At 39.6% G+C, this 14,454-nt stretch overlaps 2 non-coding genes across 2 annotated transcripts; one reads left to right on the top strand and one right to left on the bottom strand.

The window, feature by feature from the left end:
- Positions 1-2,159: 2,159 nt before the first annotated feature.
- Positions 2,160-2,267, bottom strand: LOC148567566 (small nucleolar RNA R71). The gene has a single exon (XR_015882579.1). It is a non-coding gene; the product is annotated as a small nucleolar RNA R71 (small nucleolar RNA).
- Positions 2,268-9,705: 7,438 nt separating this feature from the next.
- Positions 9,706-9,812, top strand: LOC148567567 (small nucleolar RNA R71). The gene has a single exon (XR_015882544.1). It is a non-coding gene; the product is annotated as a small nucleolar RNA R71 (small nucleolar RNA).
- The last annotated feature ends 4,642 nt before the right edge of the window (positions 9,813-14,454 follow it).

The following is a 14,454-nucleotide window of genomic DNA, read 5'->3' on the forward strand; positions in this document are numbered from 1 at the left end:
TGAATTACATGCTAAAGCTTGGCTGGCCATTGGCCATGTCTAGTGTTTTGGACTGGAGCTTTCTTTGAAAGCTTGGCTGGCTAGTGAGCCATGTCTAATTCCTGGACTGAAGCTTTAGACTAACATGGCAAGATTCCTGGAATTCATATTAAAAATTTTGGAATCCTTATTTTTCTTTTAATTTTCGAAAAACATAAAATAAAAATCCAAAAAAAATTAGAAAATCATAAAAATCAAAAAATATTTTTGTGTTTCTTGTTTGAGTCTTGAGTCATATCATAAGTTTGGTGTCACTTGTATATGCATCTTGCATTTTTTTCGAAAATATCATGCATTCATAGTGTTCTTCATGATCTTCAAGTTGTTCTTGGTAAGTCTTCTTGTTTGATCTTGATGATTTTTTGTTTTGTGTCTTTTCATGTTTATCATATGCATTCTTGAATTCTTAGTGCGTAAGCATTAAAGAATTCTATGTTTGGTGTCTTGCATGTTTTCTTTGCATTAAAAATTTTTCAAAATTATGTTCTTGATGTTCATCATGACATTCAAAGTGTTCTTGGTGTTCATCTTGACATTCATAGCATTCTTGCATGCATTCATTGTTTTGATCTAAAAATTTCATGCATTGCATATTTTACATGTTTTTCATAAAAATTTCAAAAATCAAAAAAAAAAATATCTTTCCCTTTTTCTCTCATCAAATTCGAAAATTGAGTTGACTTTTTCAAAAATTTTTAAAAATCAAATTGTTTCTCATGAGTCAAATCAAATTTTCAATTTGAAAATCTTATCTTTTTCAAAATCTTTTTCAAAAATCAAATCTTTTTCAAAATTATTAGTTATTTTCGAAAATTTCAAAAAAATATTTTTCAAAAATCTTTTTCTTATTTTTATACCAAATTTTCGAAAATAACATAAACAATTAATGTTTTGATTCAAAAATTTGAAGTTTGTTACTTGCTTGTTAAGAAAGATTCAAACTTTAAGTTCTAGAATCATATCTTGTGATTTCTTATGAATCAAGTCATTAATTGTGATTTTAAAAATCAAATCTTTTTTCAAAACTAATGTTATCATATCTTTTCAAAAATATCTTCTTATCTTATCTTTTCCAAAAATATCTTTTCAAAATATCTTTTCTAACTTCCTAACTTCTTATCTTTTCAAAATTGGTTTTCAAAATTTGTTTCAACTAACTAACTAACTTGTTGTTTGTTTCTTAACTTTTTCAAAACCACCTAACTAATTCTCTCTTTCTAATTTTCGAAAATATCTCCCCCTTTTTCAAAAAAAAAATTCTTTTTAATTAACTAATTATTTTTATTTTTTATTTTTGATTTCAAAAATTTTCGAAAATTACTAACATTTTTCAAAAACCATTTTCGAAAATCACTAACTCTTTTTCAAAATAATTTTCGAAAATTATCCCTCCCCCATCTCATTCTATTTATTCATTCATATCCTAACATCTCATTTCACCTCCTTCCATCCTCACAGTTGTGTTTCTTCCATTATATTACATTCTTTGTCTCCCCCTCTTCTTCCACTCACAAAGGGATCCCTATACTGTGGTATAAAGGATCTCTATTATTATTATCATTTTTCTGTCCATTCTTCCTTGTCATATGAGCAAGAGCAAGGATAAGAACATTCTTGTGGAAGCAGATCCAGAACCTGAAAGGACTCTGAAGAGAAAATTAAGAGAAGCTAAAATACAACAATCCAGAGATAACCTTTCAGAAATTTTCAAACAGGAAGAGGAGATGGCAGCCGAAAATAATAATAATGAAAGGAGGATGCTTGGTGACTTTACTGCACCTAATTCCAATTTACATGGAAGAAGCATCTCCATTCCTGCCATTGGAGCAAACAATTTTGAGCTGAAACCTCAATTAGTTTCTCTGATGCAGCAGAACTGCAAGTTTCATGGACTTCCATCTGAAGATCCTTTTCAGTTCTTAACTGAATTCTTGCAGATATGTGATACTGTTAAGACTAATGGAGTAGATCCTGAAGTCTACAGGCTCATGCTTTTCCCTTTTGCTGTAAGAGACAGAGCTAGATTATGGTTGGATTCTCAACCCAAAGACAGCCTGAACTCTTGGGATAAGCTGGTCACGGCTTTCTTAGCCAAGTACTTTCCTCCTCAAAAGCTGAGCAAGCTTAGAGCTGATGTTCAAACCTTCAGACAGAAAGAAGGTGAATCTCTCTATGAAGCTTGGGAAAGATACAAACAGTTGACCAAAAAGTGTCCTTCTGACATGCTTTCAGAATGGACCATCCTGGATATATTCTATGATGGTTTATCTGAGCTATCAAAGATGTCACTGGACACTTCTGCAGGTGGATCCATTCACCTAAAGAAAACGCCTGCAGAAGACACTTCTGAAAGGAATCCTGTGAGTAATGGGACACCTATGAAGAAGGGAGTCCTTGAGGTTGATACTCTGAATGCCATATTGGCTCAGAATAAAATATTGACTCAGCAAGTCAATATGATCTCTCAGAGTCTGCATGGAATGCAAGCTGCATCCAACAGTACTCAAGAGGCATCTTCTGAAGAAGAAGCCTATGATCCTGAGAACCCTGCAATAGCAGAGGTAAATTACTTAGGTGAACCTTATGGAAACACCTATAACTTAACATGGAGAAATCATCCAAATTTCTCATGGAAGGATCAAAAGCCCCAACAAGGCTTTAATAATGGTGGAAGAAACAGGTTTAGCAATAGCAAGCCTTTTCCATCATCAACTCAGCAACAGACAGAGAACTCTGAACAAAATGCTTCTAATTTAGCAAATCTAGTCTCTGATCTATCTAAGGCCACTGTAAGTTTCATGAATGAAACAAGGTCTTCCATTAGAAATCTGGAAGCACAAGTGGGCCAGCTGAGTAAAAGGATCACTGAAATCCCTCCTAGTACTCTCCCAAGCAATACAGAAGAGAATCCAAAAGGAGAGTGCAAGGCCATTGACATAAGCGCCATGGCCGAACCTGTGAGGAGAGGAGAGGACGTGAATCCCAAGGAGGAAGACCTCCTGGGACGTCCAGTGATTAATAAGGAGCTTCCCTCTGAGGAACCAAAGGACTCTGAGGCTCATCCAGAGACCATAGAGATTCCATTGAACCTCCTTATGCCCTTCATGAGCTCTGATGAGTATTCCTCTTCTGAAGAGAATGAGGATGTTATTGAAGAGCAAACTGCCAAGTTTCTTGGTGCAATCATGAAGCTGAATGCCAAATTATTTGGCATTAATGCTTGGGAAGTTGAACCTCCCTTGTTCATCAATGAACTAAGTGATCTGGATCAACTGACATTGCCTCAGAAGAGACAGGATCCTGGAAAGTTCATAATCCCTTGTACCATAGGCACCATGATCTTTAAGGCTCTGTATGACCTTGGTTCAGGGATAAACCTCATGCCCCTCTCTGTAATAGAGAAACTGGGAATCTATGAGGTGCAAGCTGCTAAAATCTCACTAGAGACGGCAGACAGCTCAAGAAAACAGGCTTATGGTCAAGTAAAAGATGTATTAGTAAAGGTTGAGGGCCTTTACATACCTACTGATTTCATAGTCCTGGATACTGGAAAGGAAGAGGATGAATCCATCATCCTAGGAAGACCTTTCCTGGCCACAGCAAGAGCTGTGATTGATGTTGACAGAGGAGAAATAGTCCTTCAATGGAATGAGAACTCCCTTGTATTCAAAACTCAAGGATCTCCCTCTGCAACCATGGAGAGGAAGCAGGAAAAGCTTCTCTCCAAGCAGAGTCAACCAGAGCCCCCACAGTCAAACTCTAAGTTTGGTGTTGGGAGGCCACAACCAAACTCTAAGTTTGGTGTTGAACTCCCATATCCAAACTCTAAGTTTGGTGTTGGAAAGTTTCAACAAAGCTCTGCACATCTGTGAGGCTCCATGAGAGCCCACTGTCAAGCTATTGACATTAAAGAAGCGCTTGTTGGGAGGCAACCCAATGTTTATCTAATTCTTATTTTTCATGTTTTCTTAGGTTCATGATCATGTGGAGTCACAAAATAAATATAAAAATTGAAAACGGAATCAAAAACAGCAGAAGAAAAAATCACACCCTGGAGGAGCATCTGTCTGGCGTTCAGCGCCAGAACAGAGCATGGTTCTGGCACTGAACGCCCAAAATGGGCAGCTTCTGGGTGCTGAACGCCAGAACAGGCATGGTTCTGGCGTTCAACGCCAGAAATGGCACACAGATGGGCGTTGAACGCCCAAAAAGGCCACCAACCTGGCGCTGAACGCCCAGAGTTGGATACAAAGGCATTTTTACATGCCTAAGGGGTGCAGGGATGTAAATCCTTGAAAACCTCAGGATCTGTGGACCCCACAGGATCCACTCAGGATCTGTGAACCCCACAGGATCCACTCAGGATTTGTGGACCCCACAGGAACCACTCAGGATCTGTGGACCCCACAGGATCCACTCAGGATCTGTGGACCCCACAGGATCCCCACCTACCTCCACTCACTTCTTCTCACCACTCTCTTTCACACAACCCCATAAACACTCTTTCCTAAAAACCCCTCACCAATCACCTCAATCTCTCTTCCCCATTAAACCTTCACCACTCACATCCACCCACTCTTCCCAATAAACCTACCTCATAAACTCCACCTACCTTCAAAATTCAAAACCAATTTCCCACCCAAACCCACCCATATGGCCGAACCAATACCCCCCCTCCCTTCCCTATATAAAGCCATCCATTCTTCATCAAATTCACACATCACACCCCTCTACACTCTCCTTAGCCGAAACCACATCTCCATCTCCCTCTCCATATTTCTTCTTTTTCTTCTTCTATTCTTTTGTTTATTGCTCGAGGGCGAGCAATATTCTAAGTTTGGTGTGGTAAAAGCATAGCTTTTTTGTTTTTCCATTACCATTGATGGCACCTAAGACCGGAGAATCCTCTAGAAGAGGGAAAGGGAAGATAAAAGCTTCCACATCCGAGTCATGGGAGATGGAAAGGTTCATCTCCAAAGCCCATCAAGACCACTTCTATGATGTTGTGGCCAAGAAAAAGGTGATCCCTGAGGTCCCTTTTAAACTCAAAAGAAATGAGTATCCGGAGATCCGACATGAAATTCAAAGAAGAGGTTGGGAAGTTCTAACAAATCCCATCCAACAAGTCGGCATCCTAATGGTTCAAGAGTTCTATACCAATGCATGGATCACCAAGAACCATGATCAAAGTAAGAACCCGGATCCAAAGAACTATGTTACAATGGTTCGGGGGAAATACTTAGATTTTAGTCCGGAGAATGTGAGGTTGGCGTTCAACTTGCCATACATGGAAGAGAACGCACGCCCCTACACAAGGAGAGTCAACTTTGATCAAAGGTTGGACCAAGTCCTTATGGACATATGTGTAGAAGGAGCTCAATGGAAGATTGACTCCAAAGGCAAGCCGGTTCAACTAAGAAGATTGGACCTCAAGCCTATAGCTAGAGGATGGTTGGAGTTCATTCAATGCTCAATCATTCCCACTAGCAACCGGTCTGAAGTTACTATAGACCGGGCCATCATGATCCATAGCATCATGATTGGAGAAGAGGTGGAAGTTCATGAGATTATACCTCAAGAACTCTACAAGGTGGCTGACAAGTCCTCCACCATGGCAAGGTTAGCCTTTCCTCACCTCATTTGCCACCTATGCAATTCAGCCGGGATTGACATAGAGGGAGATATCCTCATTAAAGAGGACAAGCCCATCACTAAGAAAAAGATGGAGCAAGCAAGAGAGCCCAGTCATGGAGCTCAAGAGGCGCAAGAAGCTCATCACCATGAGATTCCGGAAATGCCTCAAATGCACTTTCCTCCACAAAACTATTGGGAGCACATCAACACCTCCCTAGAAGAATTGAGTTCCAATATGGGACAACTAAGGGTGGAACATCAAGAGCACTCCATCATGCTTCATGAAATAAGAGAAGATCAAAAAGCAATGAGGGAGGAGCAACAAAGACAAGGAAGAGACATAGAAGAGCTCAAGGACATCATTGGTTCCTCAAGAAGGAAACGCCACCATCACTAAGGTGGATTCATTCCTTGTTCTTCTTTCTTCTGTTTTTCGTTTTCTATGTTATGTGCTTATCTATGTTGTGTCTTCATTACATGATCATTAGTAGTAGTAACTTTGTCTTAAAGATATGAATGTCCTATGAATCCATCACCTCTCTTAAATGAAAAATGTTTTAATTCAAAAGAACAAGAAGTACATGAGTTTCGAATTTATCCTTGAACTTAGCTTAATTATATTGATGTGGTGACAATGCTTCTTGTTTTCTGAATGTATGCTTGAACAGTGCATATGTCTTTTGAAGTTGTTGTTTAAGAATGTTAAATATGTTGGCTCTTGAAAGAATGATGACTAGGAGACATGTTATTTGATAATCTGAAAAATCATAAAAATGATTCTTGAAGCAAGAAAAAGCAACAAAGAACAAAGCTTGCAGAAAAAAAAAAGGGGGCAAAAAAAATAGAAAAAATTAGAAAGAAAAAGAAAAAGCAAGCAGAAAAAGCCAATAACCCTTAAAACCAAAAGGCAAGGGCAAATAAAAAGGATCCCAAGGCTTTGAGCATCAGTGGATAGGAGGGCCTAAAAGGAATAAAATCCTGGTCTAAGCGGCTAAACCAAGCTGTCCCTAACCATGTGCTTGTGGCGTGTAGGTGTCAAGTGAAAACTTGAGACTGAGCGGTTAAAGTCAAGGTCCAAAGCAAAAGAAGAGTGTGCTTAAGAACCCTGGACACCTCTAATTGGGGACTCTAGCAAAGCTGAGTCACAATCTGAAAAGGTTCACCCAACTATGTGTCTGTGGCATTTATGTATCCGGTGGTAATACTAGAAAACAAAGTGCTTAGGGCCACGGCCAAGACTCATAAAGAAGCTGTGTTCAAAAATCATCATACTGAACTAGGAGAGTCAATAACACTATTCGAAATCTGAAGTTCCTATAGATGCCAATCATTCTGAACCTCAATGGATAAAGTGAGATGCCAAAACTATTCAAGAGGCAAAAAGCTATAAGTCCCGCTCATATGATTGAAGCTATGTTTCATTGATAGTTCGGAATTTATAGTATATTCTCTTCTTTTTATCCCATTTGATTTTCAGTTGCTTGGGGACAAGCAACAATTTAAGTTTGGTGTTGTGATGAGCGGATAATTTATACGCTTTTTGACATTGTTTTTAGTATGTTTTTAGTAGGATCTAGTTACTTTTAGGGATGTTTTCATTAGTTTTTATGTTAAATTCACATTTCTGGACTTTACTATGAGTTTGTGTGTTTTTCTGTGATTTCAGGTATTTTCTGGCTGAAATTGAGGGACTTGAGCAGAAATCAGATTCAGAGGTTGAAAAAGGACTGCTGATGCTGTTGGATTCTGACCTCCCTGCACTCAAAGTGTATTTTCTGGAGCTACAGAACTCGAAATGACGCGCTTCCAATTGCATTGGAAAGTAGACATCCAGGGCTTTCCATCAATGTATAATAGTCCATACTTTGGCCAAGAATTGACGACGTACACTGGCGTTCAACGCCAGCCTTCTGCCCAAATCTGGCGTCCAGCGCCAGAAAAGGATCCAAAACCAGAGTTGAACGCCCAAACTGGCACAAAAACTGGCGTTCAACTCCACAAATGACCTCTGCACGTGCAACACTCAGGCTCAGCCCAAACACACACCAAGTGGGCCCCGGAAGTGGATTTATGCATCAATTACTTACTCATGTAAACCCTAGTGACTAGTTTATTATAAATAGGACCTTTTACTAGTCTTTTTGAGAATCTTTGGTCTCAGTTTTAATCCATTGTTCATCTTAGGAGACTATTGATCTCGTTTAGGGGGCTGGCCATCTCGGCCATGCCTGGACCTTCACTTATGTATTTTCATACGGTAGAGTTTCTACACTCCATAGATTAAGGTGTGGAGCTCTGCTGTTCCTCAAAGATTAATGCAAAGTACTACTGTTTTCTATTCAATTCTTCTTATTTCGCTTCTAAGATATCCATTCGCACCCAAGAACGTGATGAAGGTGATGATTATGTGTGACGCTCATCATCCTTCTCCCTTATGAACGCGTGCCTGACAAACACTTCTGTTCTACATGAATTAAAGCTAGAATGAATATCTCTTAGATCTCCTAACCAGAATCTTCGTGGCGTAAGCTAGAATGATGGCGGCATTCAAGAGAATCCGGAAGGTCTAAACCTTGTCTGTGGTATTCTGAGTAGGATTCAATGATTGAATGACTTTGACGAGCTTCAAACTCGCGAGTGTTGGGCGTTAGTGACAGACGCAAAAGGAAGGTGAATCCTATTCCAGCATGATCGAGAACCGACAGATGAATAGCCGTGCCGTGACAGGGTGCGTGAGCATATTATTCACTGAGAGGAGGGGATGTAGCCACTGACAACGGTGATGCCCTTGCATACAGCCAGCCATGGAAAGGAGTAAGACAGATTGGATGAAGATAGCAGGAAAGCAGAGGTTCAGAGGAACGAAAAGCATCTCCATTCTCTTATCTGAAATTCTCACCAATGAATTACATAAGTATCTCTATCCCTATTCTATTATTAATATTCGAAAACTCCATTATCACTTTATATCTGCCTGACTGAGATTTACAAGGTGACCATAGCTTGCTTCATACCAACAATCTCCGTGGGATTCGACCCTTACTCACGTAAGGTATTACTTGGACGACCCAGTGCACTTGCTGGTTAGTTGTATCGAAGTTGTGACGATTATGAATTAAGATCAAAGCACCAAGCTTTGAAGCCATTACCAGGATTTGTTCGAGCCTGGAGATCACAATTTCGTGCACCACTTTCTTTGCTCCACCTCTCGGATTTTTCTCTGTGTCACTTGGGAAGCTATCAGTAGGTTTGGGAATCTTCTCAGATAGGTATCCCACTTGAAATTCCAGCCTCTTGATAGTGTCTCCCTGATTCTTGATATTGGCTCGCACCTCCTCTTTGAACACCTTGTTATCTTGAATCTCATTGCAAATGCCTTCAAGTAGTGTCTCAATCCTTGATAGTCTTTCTTCCGATGATGGAGAGTTGAGATTGGAAGGATGAGAAGGGCCACTTTGACTTTGGTATGGATGTTGAGAGGTGTTGTTGGGTGGGTGTTGATAAGACCTCTGTGTGGAGTGTTGGTGAGCTGCATTGTTGTTGGGGTTGTGGTGTCTCTGATCTTGGCTTTGATCCTGTTGGTTTCCCCACCCAAAATTTGGGTGGTTGCTCCAACCGGGATTATATGTTTTGGAGTATGGGTCATGGTAATGCCTAGGTGAATTTCCAATGTAGTTGGCTTGTTCCTGATTACCCACTGCTTCCTCATTCACTCCTTCTTGAGCTGCTGCTGAGGTGGTGATTGCTGCAACTTGATTCCTCTCCATCGTTTTGGTAAGATTAGCCAACTGCTTGGTAATAAGTTTGTTTTGAGCTAGCAGTGCATCCACATTATTTAGCTCCATCACTCCTCTAGTGTTGCCTCTTTCAGAAGCATAGAAGTAGTCATTCTCTGCTACAGTCTCAATGACATCTATGGCTTCTTCAATAGTCTTCTTCTTGTTCAGAGATCCCCCGGATGAGTGGTCTACTGCCTTCTTTGATTCATACGAAAGGCCTTCATAGAAAATGTGCAACTGCACCCATTCATTGAACATATATGGCGGGCATCTTCTTGTCAGGTCCTTAAACCTCTCCCATGCTTCATATAGAGTCTAACCATCCTGCTGCCTGAATGTTTGTACCTCAGCTCTCAACCTGTTGATCCGTTGAGGAGGATAGAATCTTGCCAAAAACTTGTTCACCACATCTTCCCAAGTTGCTAAACTCTCCTTTGGAAAGGATTCCAGCCATTTAGATGCTTTGTCCTTGAGTGAGAAGGGAAACAGAAGTAGTCTATAGGTATCAGGATGAACACCGTTAGACTTCACAATATCGCATATCCTCAGGAAGGTGGTTAGATGTTGATTGGGGTCTTCTTAGACACTTCCTCCAAATGAACAATTGTTCTGAACAAGGGTGATGAGCTGTGGCTTTAGTTCAAAGTTGTTGGCATGTATGGTTGGCCTTTGGATGCTACTTCCACAGTTTCCTAGGTTTGGGTTGATGTAAGAACCCAGAACTCTTCTCTCTTATCCAGCCTGAGGCGCTGGACCTTCTCTGCCATGGTTGTGAGCCTCTTCTTCATGATGGTTCTCCATATTCTCCTCTATGTCTGGTTCAAAGTACTCTTCCTCTTCCTCAGCACTAACTACTCTCTTTCCTCTTGCTTCCTTCCTTAATCTAAGGAATGTCCTCTCAGGTTCAGAATCAAGGGAAGTTGAAGCCCCGCTTCTTCTACCTGTCATACAACCAACAAGGCAAAAGCAAGAAAGATAGATGCAGATAGTAATTTCTACAGAAATGCTGTTAGTATGAGTGATACAATATATCAAACAGTTGGTGGGTTAGTGACTGAATTGTAAATAACTAAGAAAATGGGTTGGGGAAAGGGAAGAAAATAGCTAAACAGAAAGTAAATTACTCAAATGAACTTAAATCAAACAAAATAAAAAAAAACAAATGCTCAATCTGGTTATCCACCAATTTAATCATTGTTGATACAAAATCAATCCCCGGCAACGGTGCCATAAACTTGATGCACGAAAACTTGTCCCTTAACAAATCTCCCTCGGCAAGTATACCGAATTGTCGTCAAGTAAAAACTCACAGTAGAGTGAGGTCGAACCCCACAGGGATTGATTGGTCAAGTAACTTTAATTGGAAGAATGTTCTAGTTGAGCTAAGCAGAAAATAAGTTGAGAATTGCAGGAAATTAAATGGCGGGAAAGTAAATAGCAGAAAATAAATGACGGGAAGTAAATTGCAGAATCTTAAATGGGGAAGGGAAGTTTAGCATGAAAATAAATGGCATAAAGTAAAGAGAATGGGTAAGATCAGAAATGGGGAATTCATTGGGCTTAGGAGATGTTGCATTCTCCGGATCAAGTTCATTTTCATCTCTTCCTCAATCAATGCATTCATTGATCTCCTTGGCAATCTTAAGTGATTGAATTCCAATTTCTTGGTAATTCAATCTCTCAAATCAGATCAATAGCCAATTCCTTGGTCTAATTGCTCATGAGAAGAGATGAAGTGTGGTCACTGATTATACCACATGTATTTCCAAATCAAAGTATTGGGAGAATTATATGTCACCATATCCGCCCAAACCCCAATTTGGTCCAACATGAGAAAGCATTTCTAGCATGATTTCTTCATCCCTTTTCCAAGATTCAGAAGAGATCCAAGTATGAATAGCTTCTTTTCCATGATAACTACTCAATTGGATGAAGATTGAAAGCTTTCTAGTAAGATCAAGAGAAAAAAGAAGAAGAATAATGAAAACTATTATTGATCCATCAAATTACAATAGAGCTCCCTAACCCAATGAAAGGAGTTTAGTTGTTCATAGCTATGAGAATGGAAAGCAAAGATGGAGAGTACATTCTGAAAGTTAAACTAGAAGTGCAGAGAAAGTAAAAATACAGAGAGTAATTCTAATAATGCCAAAAGCTCCTTTATAGTTCAAAGCTCTCCCTATTTATACTATTCTTCTGATCTTCTAGTTGGCTCTTCAAGTCTTGGATATAGGCCTTTGGATCTTGAGTTGAAGCAGTTATCTTCTTCAGTGGGCTCAGCTTTACTTGCAGAGAAAGTGTGAAGTAGGCAGGGACTTTAGCTTAGGGCGTTAGTGGTGTTAACGTTAAGTGAAAATGTGGGGTTGAGAATGTTAGTGACAATCACCTTTTTCACTAACGTTCCTAACCCAAAGTGGTCCACGTTAACTTCGTTAGTGGCACCAACGTGACCACTAACGTTGCCTCTTGGTCCTTCACGCATGTTATTGGGGTTTACCCTTTTCAATAACGTTGAGAGTTCCCCTTTCTCCCTACGTTAGAGTTCACGTTAGAATAGTTAACGTGGCCTTTAACGTAGGCTTGCCAAATCTTCCAGAGCGTTAGTGACACTTACCTTTGTCACTAACGCTTCAGAACGCCCCTACTTCCCAAGTTAGAGTTCACGTTAACTAGGTTAACGTGACTTCTAACGTGGTATTGATAGCCATCTCCAACGTTAGTGACAAAGGTGAGTGTCACTAACGTTGGCTCATCATCCCTCTTCTCCACATTAGCTTCCACGTTAATGTAATTAACGTGGCAACTAACGTGGCTCATAGTGGCTCAATCCAACGTTAGTGACAAAGGTGAGTGTCACTAACGTTGGTGATTCTTGCTTCCTCCACGTTTGAGTCCACGTTAACTAGGTTAACGTGTCTTTTAACGTAGCCAATATGGTCTTAGTCCAACGTTAGTGACAAAGGTGAGTGTCACTAACGTTGGCATCATCTTCTTCATCTTCTTCTTCCACATTAGAGCTCACGTTAACTAAGTTAACGTGGCTCTTAACGTGGCCAATTGCCCCTTTTGGAACGTTAGTGGCACTTACTTTTACCACTAACGTTGGAGTTCTACTTCTCTTCCACGTTAGCTTCCACGTTAACATAGTTAACATGGCAACTGATGTCGGCTATGATGGCTCACGAAGGCGTTATTGGCAATTTCTTATTAAAATTGACAATGTTTGCTTGAATCAAGATGTAAGTGATTATTTACCCAAAACTTGCTTATTTCCTAAGAAAATGCATGAAACTACCTTAAAACCATAAAGAAAAGGTCAGTGAAACTGGCCAAAATGCCCTGGCATCATGCTATCTGGGTAATTGTTGACTGGTTGACAATGTTAGCGCACTACCTTCCGATTTGAGTTTACTATACTTTAGAAAGGATGGCACGAATATATATTCAAGAAATCATATGATTGCACGGGATATCTTTGTCAATTGTTTCAGATCGAGATCTGAGGTTTACTTCCAGATTCTGGGGAGCTTTTCAGAAAGCATTGGGAATAGAGCTGCATATGAGTACAGCATACCATCCTCAGACAGACAGACAATCAGAGCGGACAATCCAGACATTGAAAGACATGCTAAGATCTTGTGTGATGGATAACCAAGGCAGTTAGGATAAATATTTGCCATTGATCGAGTTCGTCTACAACAACAGTTACTAGCAAAGTATTGGGATGGCACCATATGGAGCTCTCTACGGAAGAAGATGTCAGATACTATTGTGTTGGAAGGACGACAGAGAAACTAGTGTCTTAGATCCAGACTTAGTGCAAGAAACTACTGAGAAGATAAAAGGGATTTGTTAGAAGATCCAGACAGCACAAAGCCGTCAAAAGAACTATGCCGATAATAGACGTAGACCTTTAGAGTTTAGTGAGGGAGACCATGTTTTTCTAAAAGTAACCTCGACTACTGGAATAGTTAGAGCCCTTAAGACTAAAAATCTTAACCCTCGATATATAGGACCTTTCCAAATACTTAAAAGAGTTGGTCTAGTAGCTTATCAAATAGCCCTTCCTCCTTACTTATTAAACCTTCGTGATGTTTTTCATGTCTCGCAACTTAAGAAATATATCCCCGATGAGAGTCACATTTTACAACCAGAGACAGTACAGTTACGAAACAATTTGACATATCAAGCAGCACCAGTTCAGATCGTAGAAAGAAGTGATAAGCAACTAAGAGACAAGACTGTTCGCTTAGTCAAAGTAGCATGGGAACCAAGAGAAGAAGAATAGCACACTTGGGAACTATAAGATAGGATGAAAGTTGATTACCTAAATCTATTCTCAGGTAACTGAATTTTGAGGGCAAAATTTTCTTTTAGAAAGGTAGAGATTTCACCGAAGGATCAGTATCGGAAGAACCTCTGATATATCATCAAGTATCTCAATCCTCATTTCATTATGTCATCTTTTAGTTATAACTTTTTATGAGGCAAGCTTGATAACACAGTCACGAAGAACCAAGTTTTTGAACCGTATCGGTTAGGAGTTTTGATTCGATTTTTCGTAAATAGTCTCAGTTTAATGAACCGGACTCGATTCATTAGAGAAGAGAGATAATAGGATAATATTATAATTATATTAGTATTAGAAGCTTCTTGAATGATATTATAAGGTTACTTGGTCAGTTTTAGTTAAAAACAAAAAATCGGTTTAACCGGGTTCACAGTTTACTGGTGCAGCTTAGCACCAGCACTCTCTGATGACTTTAGCAATGCTAAGACCTCATTATACATGTTTTATTCTCATAATAAATATGTTACTAGTATCATTTATGCTAGTAGCTCAGAAAATAATTTTTAGAGATGTTTTTACAAGTGTTCCGATACATCTAGTTTTAGTAGTTATACACCTGAGATATTTTAATATTATTTTAAACGACCTCCAAGCCAACCAATCACAACTCACCCTAAACCCCCAAGACACTCCAAGGCTGTCTCATTTCTT

Source organism: Arachis ipaensis, chromosome B4 (genome assembly GCF_059453495.1).
Source record: "Arachis ipaensis isolate K30076 ecotype BB chromosome B4, ASM5945349v1, whole genome shotgun sequence".
Taxonomy (NCBI): domain Eukaryota; kingdom Viridiplantae; phylum Streptophyta; class Magnoliopsida; order Fabales; family Fabaceae; genus Arachis; species Arachis ipaensis.